This window comes from Hyposmocoma kahamanoa, unplaced genomic scaffold, assembly GCF_003589595.1.
Source record: "Hyposmocoma kahamanoa isolate Upper Pololo Valley unplaced genomic scaffold, ASM358959v1 89, whole genome shotgun sequence".
Classification (NCBI taxonomy): Eukaryota; Metazoa; Arthropoda; class Insecta; order Lepidoptera; family Cosmopterigidae; genus Hyposmocoma; species Hyposmocoma kahamanoa.
Window position 1 is genome coordinate 600,512 of NW_020654520.1, and position 14,640 is coordinate 615,151.

A 14,640-nucleotide genomic window follows, 5' to 3' on the forward strand; every position below is an offset into this window, starting at 1 on the left:
TTTCAACCGTAAAATGCGCTATAATATTTGTAACATGTGCTCAGAAGTACATGTTTTGTAAGTAAGTAAATAATAAAATCTATTACGTCACGTATTTACGACAACTTCAAGGCAAGTGCTTGTATGAGATTAAGGATGTTCAAGCTCGATTTTAATATCGATGTCGACGAATTATCGTAATTTTTTGAAATGAAATTAATTTAATTAGACTTAATATTCAACTAAAATATCAGTGCCAATTTGCTATTTGAAAGTAACTCTCTACGTTCTAGAATTTCCACTGCCCCCTCCGGTTACAGCCTGTATACCACTATTTGTTTTCGTTATCTTATAACATTATCTGGACTAAAATTGAGCATAACACTGTAACTCCGAACTTTACAATAAAATGCTTCGTAGTAGGTAGCGGTCTTACATCAAAATACTTTTAAAGAACTCAGTACCTATGGCGAATTTCGCAGACTCAGTTTTATGGGTCGATAGAGCTCGAAAAATTATGTAGGATACCGTTAAAAACTCAAAATCGTAAAAAATGGAGTTACAGTGTTAAGCTTCTCAGGTACGGATATATTCATAGTTATAAATTGAAATGAAATCTGCTTGTGTTTCAGAATCTCCTGACCTTTTCAGAGATAGACGCACTGAACATCAATCAAATCAAATACCTTTATTTTGTAGTTACTCAAATTACACTTGAAATCGATCACTAATTCATGGAACAAACTCACTTGAGGAGAACAATTTTCTTTATACCATAGCAAACATTTAATTTCGGGAAGTACAGCATGCCTTAGTATTATCTATATAATCCTAGATTTACAAGCTTTTCTTAATAGTACAATAATTTTAAAACGAGCTTTGAATTTTTTAACGACGAATTTTGTAATTTCCTGAAATTTTATTATAAAAACGTGCCAGTGCCTTACAAATGTCGAACTGACTTTACTGAAAAAAGCTTAGTCTTGCGTTATCCCGAATCGGCGCCAATGACCTTCAAACGACAATTCGTAACGTGTTTTCAGGTCTCGGGTGATACTACTTCTTACACGTTCATACTGTTCGTCCTCGACCTTGTCCTTCGTTGATTGAAACGCCCTTGAACTTGAACAGAAAGCCTACAACTGTTTACTTAGCGAAAATAACAAGATTACTTCCCAATTTTAGTGTTTATTTCTTCTTTTGTTACCAAAGTAACATGTTTCAGGTAAGGTCAACGTTGCGTGATGAACGGTAAACAAAACTCGTGTTAACATGATTATTGCGCAACGGAAAGTGGTTTTAAATAGCCTCGCCATATTATTGTGGTAAAGCAAAAATATATCACGTTTTTGAATCCGAGAACACGTACCTAAGGCTGTATTAATGACAAACCACTTGCTTTGATAGTTAAAAACTGGATAACTGAAGAACAATGGAAGTTATCCACGTGACTCAGACTGGTGATAGGCCTAAATGCCCAATACTGTCTTAGATAGGGATCGGAGTACGAAAAGCCTTTGAATGGCAAACTCGTCTACCTCCGCCTGACTACCTTTGGGGGTAGTAACGTTGGTTTGAGGTTTTTCGCCGCTAAACACGAACGAACACTGATGAATGACAAGGATGCGTTATTGAAATCTTTCATTAAAAAGAGTAAGACGGTTGAAACAAGATGGCAATCACGCACAGTGTATCAGCGAGTGACCCATTACGGTAACGAGTCGATATTTTTATGTAACTTAGGCTAAGTTTAGAAATATGAATGTATAGTCCATTTCACAAAGGATGGGTACACAGACATTACAAATTTTTACGTTGCAACGAATCTCTCAACCAGCTTACAAAAATAAATAGTAAATTTGTTATAATATACCAAAAACAAACAATATTTGGTGAGTTGTAATTTTAAGTTAAAATTACAGTATATTAAGTAGAAAGAAACAGACACGATAAAGATAAAAATAAATTAGCCCGAGAATTTGATGCGTAAAGTGGAATATTTTTCCATAGATACTGACACACAAAATCGATAAATCGAAACGGCTATTGTGTATCTCGCTTTAATACGAGTGCATACACCTTGCATGCGGGACGATTTCTTATGTGTTAATTTTGCATAACAGTTTTGGAGTAATTATTCAAATTTCGTTTCAAAGCTGTATATTTTATGCTTTGTTGATGACTTTTTGTATGTTCATTTTTTATTTAGTAATTTAGTAACATAATAATCGAATCCTTCTTATTTTGTCCATTACTTGTTCCTAAATAATTGTCCCTAAATCGATACGCTTTTCGTAACAAATGATCTTGATAAGATATTTAAATCGATATTTTCTCATTTGATTTTACGTCACTACATCCCTAGAAACTTCAAGTCTCAAACGTCACTGTACCCATGTTAGGTGAAATGAAGTATAAGAAGTAAGGGTGTCAGAATTAAAAACAACGGAAACTAGGTTCATGAAATTAAGTATGTATGTGAAAAGGATGAAGTGTTTATTTTCAATACACATGAAGGCGAAATGCAATTCAATTCCACGGTAACCTCGTTTGATTGCTTTAACACGAAATTAAAGGAAAGAAGTGCATGCCACGCGATAAGCTGATTAGTGCTATTTGCATAGAGGTCGAAATTAACATGTTCGTGGGGAGCACTTTACGAATTGCCATAGTTTAGACAAGTGTAGGTTGTTGGGGAAGAGTTATAGAACGGAGATCATGTCGTGGATGTCATAAAAAAGCAGCTTAGGGATAAATCCAGGAGATGGGCAGAAATGTCGTGTTTATAGTTCATAGCAACCACTAACGCGCTTTCCAGTATTTTAATACACATTGACCTGCCGTGAATTATTATGGGCTGACAGTATGACTGCTGTAACAATGTGTGAGAGCAGAGTACCAATTAGACAATGCAAATATTAACGTACAGCTGTAGTGAATAAATATTAAACATCGGTAAAACTCGGAAAGCCCGAATCTTTCCGAACGTTTCCGTTGCTCAGACAACAGCACGGACATTTGCTCCATCGACTAAAGTTGTTCCACCCTCTTATGTAAATTTGCCCCAAATTGCGCTGTTGGGCACACGAATAGAATTCCACGTAAACAAATCATGTAATCCCTGGTAGTAACTCTCTTGTGTTCCGTTTACTTCCGCTTTCCCAAGTTTAAACAAAACTTTCTATTTTCGGCATCTCCACTGTAATGCTTGTGTAAGTTTATTGCGTAGTACATTTCTCCAAACTTATGTACATAATGTAATATCAAGGATGATACTTATGTACTGGAGAGTTACTTGATTGATGGGTGTACCGTCGTCTTATCCCTATTAAGCCTCACCCACTACATATAAATAAATTTTCTTAACGACTCAGCGGGGAGCCACTTCCTTCTAATTTCCGGTCATCGACTAATGATTGACCGTTCCGAAAAATTCTCAGTTTAGTAATTATATCCCAATTGTTGTTGTATGCAGGATGTAAGACAGACATATGGTTGAATGTACTCTTGCACACTCAAAAGCAATAGTCATTTGACTTTACTGGTGCTTGCCAATGTTTGACCAGCCAACCTCCAGTATTTCAAGCGAGCAAACTTTATGCAGCATTTGAGTGTAGAAGTGAGACTGGTAGAAGCGTTGGTATACGACGGTCACACACAGGAAAGGAGTTATATCGATACTTTCGCCTCAGTGCTACTTAGGTGAACCGAACTAAGAAACTAGGCAGACCTTCATGGCTATTTTAAGGGCCACATAGGTTTAACCAATTTGACGCGAGGTCGCTGTCACTTACAACCACGTTAACATGACACACCACGCACTGTGAGTGTGCCCTAGTGAGTATCGGTAGGCACGAAGGGTACTCCCAAATGAAGCATAAAATCTGGAGTAAGTTAGAAATAGAAAAAATAAGATGCGGCAATGATCGAGTGTTATAACGAAAACAAAAGTCTGCAAAAAGTCGTACGGCGGCTTGGTCATGGAGCGACGCCAGAGACGCACCGGGGCCGTCACGACTTACGAAATTTCATAAAGTCAGAAAAGTGCGTGAAGGTAAGAACCCTGTCATGAGCAAAAACGACGGGATACATAAGAGTGATAAAGTGTAGATACAGATCCAGACAACTAATGTATTGAAGAAGAATAATAGCGTCTTAGACAACACGATGCTTTCTTACCTGAAAGAATCAAAATTAAGATGGTAAATTATACTATAACACTTAACTTTATGTTACTGTTTCGACACTTTTTGCGTATTTGCCACTGCCGTTGAAAAAAATTTAAAAAGAAATATAAACTTGTTATTTGCACAGTATTCGATAGATATTGTACATATATAATTGTTTCATAACACAGAATCACTATGCTAGCTATTTCGAAAAATGTTATGTTTAAGGTAAATGTTAACTATAATAATAGCAAGAATTGGCACAAAATATTAACTTTATAGTGGTGGTAGCCCAGTGGATAAACGGTGACTTCTCAATTGAAGTCGACGGTTCGAAACCCAGCGTCGGAATGTACCTACCACTTCAATTTCCAAGTCTCAACATCTCGATAACGGTAAAGGAAAACACCGCGATGAAAATTGCATGACAAAGAAATCAACTCTTGGAAAACGTGTAAGTCTCCAACCCGTATTGGGCTACTGTGACGGATCACGTCTGTCATGGACCGTGTGGAATCGGTAGGTGATCTTGTAATCTTATTGATTATATTCCTTTAGAATTCTGTACACTTTGTTGCTCGGACTACTTCTGCTAAGCATGTGACGCACTAATTTGTCCGAATAGCGACCTGCGTCATGTGATAAATTGTAATTTGGCGGTGAACCAAATGATCGTGCAACTGATAGTTTTACAATTCCATAAAATAAATACACTGGAAAGTTCTGTTTACTTCCCTGTGTTATTGTATTTCAACACATAACACTTGAAGTAAACATAAATTGGTATCTACTAACAAAATAAAACCAGATTAGTAAAAATTTCAAAAAAGGCGTAACAACTAAAATGTAGATGTACAATAAACTACTAGTAAGTTTGTATATGATTTGCCAACGACTACATTGAAGGCTTTTAAAATTTATGAAAATCACACTTTTTACACACTCAATGAATTTTGTTATTTCTGATATAAATGTATTATCATTTTCTTAAAAATATGTTATTCTTTTTTTAAGAAAATGAAAATACATATAGTACTTTACTTATACTTAATTATTTAAGTATAAGTAGAATACTACTAAGCTACTTATACTACATAATATTACTATTAATATGTAGCCATACAATTTAAGTCTGAATTTCGATTAATTCACTTTTCTGAAGACATTTACATATTTACTGCGGTTGTCTCGGCGAATAAATTTTTTAATCTGAATTTTAACCTGAACCAACAAATAAGAAATAACAGAGTTCCTTTGTGTGTGACTTGAATCACTCTTCCAATTCCAACTATCGGAATCTCTTTCAACAACGGCAGAGCATAGTGTAAAGTGCATGTTTTAGACGAGACCACGAACTCCACTTGCCACGACCTTGGATGGTAAACCATGCAATACTACTATGGAATCCCCAATATTCAACCATTTCTTTCTCTTGATCCCTTCAAAAGACGCGTCAAGGAGTGTTCCTTGACTCCTAAGTTGCATTTTTTTCTCCTAAGATACTGTTATAATTTTCCTGTATATATTTTTCCTTATAAAAGGAAATTGGAAAATATTCTTTGGTCGCACTTCATTTGCAACTCCTAAATCTTAACCTGCAGCCTGTGGTACATAATAAGCATATTCTGTCTTATATTACTATTCTATGTTGTCATTGTAATTTTTCAATGTGTATACCTAATATATCATTCACTCTTTACATGTACATATATATATTTTATATTTAAATTTACATAGAATAAGTGGTTACAGAAACTTGAACAATTCATTAGAATTTGATGCGAAGAGAACTAGAAAGCAAAAGAAATAAATCAGGATCGTAACAAATGGAGGCTGAGTCACTTCGAAGCCTATTCGTAGAATGTCTGTAGATGTGACTGATTCGTGGATTAATTCACTGGGAATAGTACTAAAGCAATCTGGAAAAACCGAGCGATCAACTAATTGGTCGGTCCTTGAAATGGAGCACTTGACTCGCTCAACCCTTCGCTGTAAAGAATTGCAATTACCGATCGCGAATGCAAATTGCGAACCCAATTTAAAATGTCGCCATCAAATTGCTCGAGATTGGTCGTTGGAGAAATTCTTTTTAAAACGTACAATACAAAAGCGAAATTCTATTATATTTTTTTTAATTAAAAATAAGTGTGCATTTCACCACCATCTCAAATGAAGGAAAGTGACGATGAGGTAAATAATGTCTATTCACTCTTCTTCAGAATTCCACTTTTTTTTAAAGTACAGCGAGGGATAACACGATATTCACCTATAATAGTTAATTTAAAACAAAACAGTGAAATTAAAAAGTGAATAAACACAAATATTGACAAAATAACAACATAATTACTACAACTTCTTTGAAAGAAATTGCTCTGCACCGTAAAATTTATTGTTAAATAAAATGAGCTTCAGGAGTTGCATATTGATACATAATTATTATTAAAGCCAATACGTTCAATCATGAGTGCCTTTTTAAAACGTTTTATTACTGTATCATAAAGCAAGACTTCAATCGTAAAATTCGTCCACATCAAAACATCTTTCTTTAATAAATTTTCTACTATAATAAACATAAAAAGACAGGGCAATCCACCGCAAGAATATTTTGGCAATATTTTAAAGCTAATGCTAAAATAATTCACGATTCTGACAAACATCTGTTCAGAAACTAAACGTTTATTCATGTGTCCATAGAGCTAGAACTTAGCGATTTTGTAGATCTCTTACCTATCTCCATAGAAGACCTATGCCTATAACATATATAAAGGCAGAATTTATAATATTAGAGATAGAAACCCAAAGTTAGGACCCTGAACAGAGATGTTTTTGGGATTACTCCACCGACTAGAGCCTATAAAGTTTACATTTGACAGACTGAAATTTTAATTAAAATTCAGCTTTTACTTCGACATTCGAAGACCTTTCTCCGAGTATTATATGCGAAAATACTCAAAACACATTGACTTCTTGGAGAGTTACGAACCTGCCTAATTTAACGGAAAATAAATCGATTCAAATTATAAATATTATGAAAAGTATAAAAAAACCTTTTCCACACATGTTCACGCTATTAAACAGTGTTAACCTCTCTAGACTTCAAAGATTTAGTTGAACGACATAGATTAAATCCGGAAAAATAGTTTCATTTCCTAGATTAAAATAAGATAACTCAGCTGTGAGAATAGAAATGCGTAGGCCTGTATTTTGAGAACGAATGCCTATCAATGGCGAAGACGACACATTCGAACAGCTGTCGAGTCCAAATTAGCTACATTTATTAGAAAAATAATTACATTTCACGAATACACGTCCGATTGGCGCGGTCACTGACTACAGCGTTCGGGATAGGACTTAGGAAGTCAGCGGAAATATCGCTTATTATAATTAACAACAGATGTCTGAGTGAAAACCAACAAGAGCAGAAGAGTGGACTAATGAGCTGCTGTAGGCTAAAACGTAGCACCTTGCTACGAGAAGTTCTATCGAGTAATAACGCAGGAGATAAATAATGCTAGAAGAAATCTAGAAACAATGACATCAGTCACGACCATAAAGGCCGCAGAACAATAATTTACGACTCAAAAGCTACTTCAAAATTTTGGCAACTCGAAAGCACGCCACTGGGTACGTAGTACAACATCATTTGTCAAACAAATGGAGAAACGTGGAAATGTTTGAAAAGGACCAACTGGGGCTGTATCTTATTTAAAGTTTGCGTTCGTATGTGTTGTTTGAAGGGAAATCCTTAGCTATATGTAAATAACCGTAATAAATATAATGAACAATTATTAATTATAAATGAAAGTACAGCAGGTGTATCTTTCATTGTTGAGGTGACTACCAATACACATATATTACTAGCGATGGATCTATACACCACAAATCCCAGCGATTTGCCTAAGAAATGTATTCTCCGGTAGTAGGCATTGAACCAGCATTTGGAGAGTACCTTCCCTTCTGCATCATGCTTATCTTTTCAAATGTCTTCCTTTCACTACTACAAAATTCGCCCTCACATATATTACGTTTAGTACGAAGGACCCAAAACTAAAAATTTCAACACCTACAAAATGGCACAGTTCAATATCTGCCACGACACAAAATACGTGCAATTTATAGCGTTGAAACTATAAAATCTGCAACAGTAAACAAATATAACAGTGTTAAATTCATAATTCATAATTCATAATTCATTTAATCATTGCATGTGGTTTCACTGAGGTGTTAACAATTAAAATATTACAACACATGAACCCTGTAAGGGCACTAATGATTTTACCTTAATTACACTGCATGCTGTGTCATTCAATAATTCTATTCCTATACGCTAAATACAATATAAAAATCCAAATCTCAATAATTAAAATCATAAATGGTACAAATATAGTAAACTTAATTTGTTATATAATGCAATTCATAATTCATTCATTAATTTGATAAAACAATGAAAATATAAAAAGTGAATAATCTTAACGCATGTCTTAAATTATTATTATGTCAAAAACGTGCTAAAGAACAATTAATGATTTGTTAATAAGGAGTTGATAATGGAAGTCAGTCGTTATTAAAATATTATGTCATGCCATGTCAAATTGTAGTTTTTGTTTAAGTAGTCATTGAAAAATCATTCAAATTTTGATCATACAAAAATTCATAAATTGTATAATAGGTTTTTTGTATTAGCAAATGTTTTAGTTTTTTTATAAAGGATGCTGTGTTTCGTTCTATTTTGATATTTTCCGGTATTTTGTTAAATATTTTAATTGACATAGCTAGGGGGCCGGATCCATACATTTCCATTTTGGATTTTGGCAAGATCAGTCTATTAGGGTATCTTGTGGGGAAGCGACGTTGTTGATCTCCCTCCCTTGTGTAAAAACTTGGATATCTTCTGACAAATCTGGCGGTTTCCAGGATATATATAGATGGCAGAGTTAGAATTTCTAAGCTCTTAAAATACGGTTTACAGCTATCGGTATTCTTTAAATGTTTTATAATTCTTATACATTTTTTCTGTAAAATTAATAATGAATCTACTTGTGAACTGTTCCCCCATACAATTACTCCATAGCTTAGCCATGCATAAGCATAAGCGTAATATGCTGTTATGGCGGTTTTTTCATTTGTGGATTTTTTAAGTTCCCAGAGTGCGTATGTAAATCTAGATAATTTCAGTGCTATCTTTTCTACATGGGCCTTCCAATTTATATTTGTATCTATGTCTATCCCTAACAACGTAAAATTATTGACACTTTCTATATTGATGTCTTTGTAGGTGAAGTCGATAGTCAATGGTGCTTTTTGGTACGGTCTGAACTGTATTATTTTTGTTTTTGAAAAATTTATTTCTAAATTATGGTCATTTAGCCAATTTACGACATCATCTAGTGCTACTTTTAAAGTTGTATTTAAATCTAAATCATCGCTATCTGAGTAAGGAGTGATGAGTGATATGTCATCTGCGAAAAGTACGCACGTCTGGTTTATTGATTTCGGCAGGTCATTTATATAAATTAAAAATAGAATACAAAGCCGTTAGTAGTATTTGAGGCGACAATCTCGGAAGCGAAGAAAAAGAATAAAAATATCCACCCATACGTCCGCCCGAGACCGCAGGACAGGCGGCCTTCGACGCTTTTTATAATTCGCCATTGCACTCAGACTTCGCACTTTTATAACGAACAATGTTGCTAAGCGAAAACTGGTGTCTTTTGAAAAACTACTGCATAAAATTGGCAAACATTTCCTGTCTTTAAACACTATAATAAACACGTTGCCTTGAAAGTGTTGGTTAGTGGGTTGTGGCCACCTTTTTGTGAGTTGTGTACTTGTGGCGTTCATCAAAAAGAAAACATAAAATTCAAACGTTCGAAACTTACGAGTTACGAGTTGTATAGTTAGTTTTATTTCTAAAGATAAAAAGCCAGTCTCAAATTGGCTTCTTAGGAAGATTTAATTTAGGAGAAACAAATGACGCTACGCTGAATAAATTACAATGTAAGAAAGAATAAGGGGAGCTCCATTCAATGACGTAAAAGGCTTGGCACTAGAAAAAAGAGAAAAATACTTCCAAGACGTCTTCAGTAACAGGAATATAAATTGGTTTATGCGTATATTTTATTTTATGACAATAAGCCGATTTCACCGGTGCACTTTTGATTTACCTTACACTGTCTTTGTTTTCTTTTATTATGCAATTACTTGATCATAATGTCACCTGATGTTATGAAGCGACACGATAGTATGTATTTGTCAAAAAATGCCCTGAGCGGGTACAAATTGTAGTTTTAGGAAAATGCAGACGCCGTTAGTGTATTCTATTACTACGTCGTACGCGTTAAGAAGGAGGAAGTAAAGCGTATATCGACAACATAAGAATGGAGTTTTCCGGACTTCCCAATCGACTGAAGGAAAGACGGTAAGAGTAGAACTAAATAGTGAAGTTCCTGTGCACACCATCCGAAATGTATCTGATAAAAAACCGACAGACAGGCCGCTATTACGCTGGGGTAGTGATTTCGAAGCTTCGATTTTACTAGAGTCGAACATTAAACGAGCATTGAATGTTAGTGATAGCACTAAACGCGTGGATAAACATTCGGCACGTAATATACAGAGTTTGGAAGACGTCGACTCGCTAAAGAAAGAACACGAAGCCATCAAATCCAACAACCCAACAAGTCCATTAGCAAGCCGCTAGCAGTAAATCTTTAAGCGAACTGCAAAATGCACAGCCCCAGGTTCACAGACCGCTTAAACAACCGTTTTGGCTATGCTCCAAGAGCTTTCTCTACCGTACATACATCAGTGCGTAGGTTTAAACTAATCGTTCCATCTTGAGAAGTAATGATTCTTCTGCCGACCAGCATTTTCAATATTGATTCTACGAATCTATAAATCGATAATGTTTGTATACTGACTCGACATTTACTTCTTCGGAGTTAATCGACTCTCACTACATTGTAAACGGAATACTAAATTAGTCTGTAGCGAAAATATTACAGTGAATATACAGAACCAATCTGATAGCTATTATACCGTGTGTGTATTTGTGTATGAGAGTGTGTGTAAGTAACCAATATTGAATTGATGATCGGGAAGCTAATATGGTTCCCAACGTGTTACAATTTCTTGTTAAATCGATAAAACTTCATAATTGCGACCTTAAAAACGATATTCATAGCTTGAGTGTTTATGGTGAACCGTGCAAGGAAATTAATTCACAAGAGAAATGCACATTAAACCAAAAAGAGTTCAAAAACAAGTCACACAATAATTAAAGCACTTCTAATACGTATTCAGAATGTTGGGTAAAGAGCGGTGGCAGCCTAGTGGGAGATGGTTGTTTCTCAATTGAGAAGTCGACGGTTCCAACCACGACGAATGGACGCCGGCAAGGACCTAGGACTTAACAAATATGTAAGTTATGTACGTTTGTGAATGTTTAGTAGCAACACCTCTCGCTAACGGTGAAGGAGAACATCGTGATGAAATCTACACGTCCAATAAAGACCTTTGTAGAACGTGTGAAGGTCTCAATTAGCATTGAGCCAACGTGGCGAATAATGGGCTACAGCCTCTCCTTAAAGAAGACGTTCCAACGTATACGACGATAATGATGACTATGCGTAAATATTTGGTCTTGACAAACTTGTTACAAATTCATTTTTTAGCGAGTGCTTATGTTTTCACGATTGGTACATTGGCAATGAAATTATTGTATTATCCGGTTATAAGTCGCGTATGTATTTTTTGTTAAACAAAGCAACGTTTCGGACCCATGGTCAAGGTCGAGTCACTAACTGACTTATTTTTTTTACAACTTGCGCTCAGTGTGTATATGGTACACCGGTTTCTAAACATGTGCCTGCGTCTAGCGAAATTTCAGCACTTAAAGTGCAACACCTTTTGAGTTTCTTGTTAAGCGCCGAACAGGAAACAAACTCTCTATAAATAGTGGAATTGCCTGCCACCTGGGCTGTAACTGCGTTACCCAGATCCGCATGCGGCCCACTGACCGGCCTACTTCTGCAAATAGGCGCGCGCGCACCCGCCTGTCGAACCGGGAATGTGGAAGTGATCGCATTGCTTGCGCGATCCAGTTGCATTGTGAATTTGAATCTTCCTCTATAACTTTTACAACATAAGAAACCCGGAAAATCATAACCTAACCTCAGTTCAGAGTACTAAAAAAACCGACCTCAAAAGTCATTCATCCCCTAGCTTACCACCCTTAGAGGTTGAATATTTTCTTGATATTTAACTAGGACCACTTCTCAGGTACCCTCTTTCCAACAAAAAAAGAATCTCAAAATCGGTTCACAAATGCCGTTGCGAGTTATCGCGTAACATACATAAAAAAACATACAGTCAAATTGAGAACCTCCTCCTTTTTTTAAAGTCGGTTAATAACAAGACAAAATTAACGAATTGAACGCCACGGACTTTCAAAGCCCTTTATTAGAAACTTTAAGGTTTAGGAACTACTTTAAGGTCTGAGACCCAATAGGTAAGCCCTTCAAAACCGGTGTTAAGTGAAATTACAAGCACATGGGTCTTGTCAACTTATGTGTTAGAATGACTGGCGCAGTGGCAGCGCCCCTCAGATCTTTGCGATTTAAAGCTCTGAGTGGCACTGGAACTACTATGGATAGGCGTGCCGCTTACCAACAGGCGCACGACTTGTACGTCCCGTCACTTGGTATAACAAAAAATCTATTGAATAGTAATTATAAAATACTTATTTGTGTTGTAGGAAGACTGTAAATTTAATAGTTTTACTATACGAAATGGTACGTTCCACAAATCCCCACTGGTGGATATATAGTATTTCCTCATGCTATTTTGTAAACAACACATATGTTCAACTGAGCAACATTTTATGACATTAAGACAAACAGACTATGAGATGATGAGACACTATGAATGCGGCAGTAGTAGAACTGGATGGACCTCAAAAGGTAAGTTTCTTACTCGTTAAATGGAGAACACACAACATATGAATAAGTCAATATATTAAAAGTTGAAACTAAATTTTGAAACACCACTATCAATATGGAAAACAATATAAATTTATGTGTGTGATATTGACGGGAGGTTGGCGCTGAAAATCAATCCAAAATTAGGATCATATCGCGAATCTAGTTCCTATTAAGGGTATCTTGGTAGAATTTTTTTCTACAAATTCCCACTGCGTAGCAATTACTAAGTTTGTGGGGATTTATGGAAAAAAAATGTAACGATCCCCACTAGTGCGGATGCATTTATTTAATATACCGAAATTTTACTCTACATTTGAAAAGATAAATCAAGAATTCTGATGATCACTAACGAAATTAACATTAAACTTTAATTTTAAAAATCCTGATTGGCTTTATCCTTGTTTTATGATGAAAGTTAAAACAGTTCCCTGGTACCACTCCCTACAACACGTTAAAACTTTACGACCTTTTCGAATGCATATAAATGATGAAATATTCAATAAGCACTTTAATGGTAGTAGTAAAATTTAGGTGATGCACTGAAATATAAAATTTTGACAATTTCAGATGATTGTTAAAAGTCTACGAAGTGTATACGAAGTCATAAGAGTCTTTCTAATTTCCTTTCTAGAACTAACTACACGTACATTGCCTACCGGGATAAACATGTAACTCAATTTAATAGGTATTTGCACAGCTATGTAGTCCATGATCACGGCCGGTGCAACAGCCGAAGCGTTGGGATCGTAGGTAGAGTGTGCTAATACATATTAAACCGAGTTTGCAATGTTACCGTAGCGCAAAAAGAAGTATAAACGCGCATATAACCATAAATACATGTATTCTACAACGAACGCTATGCACAATTTAGTTTTAAAGCTTGGTAATAGTATCTGCTATATTCTGACATCTACATGCGTACATTTTGCAATTACTTTTATAAATATTAGCCAAATCGATATCATCGTATTCAAATTATTGACTGGCTCAAGAGTGCAAAAGTGATATTTACAAAAAAATAAATTAAAACATGTTTTACCTAGGTTAGTCTGGTTAATTATTATTTTTAGTGCAAAGTGTGTTTGTATGCCTAATGCTTGGCGGGGCTGAAACTATACTTATTCTGTTGAATGTCAACTTCAATACAAACTCTTTGACAAGGAGTTCTGCTGATGCCTAATCCAGACGCAATCTATTTCCATGGACCAAAAAGCGTAATAAATGCAGTGACGTATTTAATAGTTTATTCCCGCTCTGTTGCCGTCTGCCAACAGATTTACGCTTCGGGGCGTGCCAATAAAAGAGCAATGGACTCTAAGATACGAACAAAAAAAACTTGTTTATACGATTGGTAAAAGGCATATCTTCTTGTCAATCGTATTTTCCGTACTAGTGGTTCCCCATCCCAAACGTTATTTTATTTAGTGAAAGCTATTTATTTTAACCGTATATCAGTCCAATGACATCAGTCCGATCATACATTCTGACCAAAGTTTCTGGAATTTATGGAC

At 35.5% G+C, this 14,640-nt stretch overlaps 1 protein-coding gene across 1 annotated transcript in view; it reads right to left on the reverse strand.

The window, feature by feature from the left end:
• LOC113236100 (E3 ubiquitin-protein ligase ZNRF2) overlaps positions 1-14,640 on the reverse strand; it is a 166,820-nt gene that overhangs the window by 137,328 nt on the left and 14,852 nt on the right. The window lies entirely within an intron of this gene.